The sequence below is a fragment of the Cydia strobilella genome, chromosome 2, assembly GCF_947568885.1.
Source record: "Cydia strobilella chromosome 2, ilCydStro3.1, whole genome shotgun sequence".
Taxonomy (NCBI): domain Eukaryota; kingdom Metazoa; phylum Arthropoda; class Insecta; order Lepidoptera; family Tortricidae; genus Cydia; species Cydia strobilella.
In genome coordinates, this window is record NC_086042.1 from 26,374,262 (window position 1) to 26,376,819 (window position 2,558).

The 2,558-nt window shown below is 38.2% G+C and overlaps 1 non-coding gene across 1 annotated transcript; it reads left to right on the plus strand.

Moving 5' to 3' along the window:
• The first annotated feature begins 1,206 nt into the window (after window positions 1-1,206).
• Window positions 1,207-1,278, plus strand: Trnam-cau (transfer RNA methionine (anticodon CAU)). Its single transcript has one exon. It is a non-coding gene; the product is annotated as a tRNA-Met (tRNA).
• Window positions 1,279-2,558: the final 1,280 nt, after the last annotated feature.

Sequence of the window (2,558 nt, forward strand, 5' to 3'; positions counted from 1 at the left end):
TTAAATAATTCGGGGATCTCGGAACGGCTTTAACGATTTCGATGAAATTAGCTATATTTCGGGGTCGGAAAATCGATCTAGCTAGGTCTTATCTTTGGGAAAACGCGCATTTTTGAGTTTTTATGTTTTCCGAGCAAAGCTCGGTCTCCCAGGTACTGTTATTATAAGGGGCGTTAATCTTCGAACATAGTTTTTACGGTTCCGTACCCAAAGGGTAAAAACGGGACCCTATTACTAAGACTCCGCTGTTCGTCTGTCCGTCTGTCTGTCACCAGGCTGTATCTCATGTCATGAACCGTGATAGCTAAACAGTTGAAATTTTCACAGATGATGTATTTCTATAACAACAAATAATAAAAAGTAAGGAACCCTCTGTGCGCGAATCCGACTCGCACTTGGCCGGTTTTTTTAAAGACATTTAACTATCAACTAAATGGCGTTACTATGTATAGCGAGTTCACAGTCATTTAAACGGTGTTAGATAAATATTTGATACATCCGTAAACTACCTAGTGCATTATTAGTACCATCTCATACTTCTAATAGCTAGATTTGGTAGCTGGCTTCCAAATGCTTTGAATCCCTTTTTAAAAATGGAAAAAAATCAAAAAGGAGCCACGCTAGCTACGAAATTCGACCACGAGATGGGAATGTTTTCCCATTTCATAAATGGCTACAAGGCTGGAAACTAGGTACATTTTCCATTTGGAAGCAGGCTACCAAATCTGGCTAAGAGATGGGACTAGAGGGTATTTTACAGATTTTACTAGCTACACACAATATAGGTATCTGGCACCAAATACATATATTTTATAACATAAATATTTACCGTGAAGTTTCTGTTTGGTTGTAAATAAAACCGACATAGCCATATTTTACATCCTATACCTAGTCACCAACAGCTTGAAAGTCAATCCTAACACCAGTAATTTAAATTAATTATATTAATTAATTAAAATGAAATAACTTTTAGGTAAATGTTGCTATTACCATATTTTCCGCGCCGCCTTTGGTGTAAGCTCGGTTGATGTTGATACCTTTATTTTTATTAGAAAGTAATTATGATTACATATGTATATATGTAGGTATTTTTATTTCACTCTAGCAGATAGCTGCCTCCTGCTCTAATAGAATAAAGTACCCTGAGTACTACCGTGAGGTTGTGCGTTAGCTTAGTATTAGCTAAATTTGGCGACATACACATCAAGCAGAGTGGCGCAGTGGAAGCGTGCTGGGCCCATAACCCAGAGGTCCGTGGATCGAAACCACGCTCTGCTAGTTTTTTTTTTTTTTTTTTTTATTAATTAATTATATATCCAACGAGATGGAGCGACGACCTGGTGAAGGTCGCGGGAATTCGGTGGTTGCGAGCGGCACAGGATCGGTCGGAGTGGCGAGCCTTGGGGGAGGATTATGTCCAGCAGTGGACGTCTATCGGCTGACATGATGATGATAATGATGATGATGAATTAATTATATTAGTCAACAACATGTAGTTTTTCCACAGAACCAATTGGTAAACGTCCGAGTGCTCGACGCGTAGTATATACCGGGTGTTTCCAGTAACAGGAGCAATAATTTAAACTGGAGGCTGTACGCCTCAAACTGACCAACATTTGTATACTACTTAGTATATGGCATGGGCACTCTGTGTCAAAGTGACATGGCTGAAATTCGAAAAAAGACGATTTTTCTTCATTCGAATTTAAGCCATGTCACTTTGACATAGAGTGCCCATGCCATATACTAGTACCGCGTCGAGCACTCGGACGTTTACCTTATTCATAGTTTTAGTCTATGTATTTGTAAATGGCTAGTATGATATCATATTAAGAAAATATATCCCAGCATATTTTCATGACCAAAATTCAAGAAAGCCTGCCTCAAAAAGTAGTCTGAATTTATCAAAAATAGGTATTCGATATAGGGGGTATTGTCCGTATTGTCTAATTAGACTAAGTTTACGACACTCCTAGTAAAGCCACATTTGTTAGTACTGATTTATATACATAAGATATAGAGTAGAAACCTAGGTGATTAAGCATTATTTTTATTTGTGGTTTCGTAGTTTCGCCACTAATTATCTGGCCAGAAAAATAAAACAGTTCTCCGCTAAAAATATTTCCAGCGCAGCGCAGTGATGTTCACTTGAAAAACATATAATGTCGCTATACAACTTGTTTGTGATTTGTACCCAGCTCAGACTTTCATCTGGAACCAGGGCTGCCTCTTATCAAAACAAATTATATTTATTTTACTTTAAAAAAAAGTTTTTGGCAAAAAAAAAAACATTTTCGACGCAAGCTTTTATCGCTGACTGTACTTATCTTTCCACAGGTAATGCTCATCGAGATAATTCAAACAAGCCCAAACATAATTAGGTTGCGTTGTTTTATCACAGACTTGCTACGTCCGCCTCCTGTCTCCATCATCAGATCAGCTCGATGGTACCATAATATTGCATTGTCACCCGACTCACATCCCCTCAGAGCAGCTGTGGACGGGCCCCCCGAGCAATTTTGAATTTTATATACCTATGTCATAAATAATATATCAAA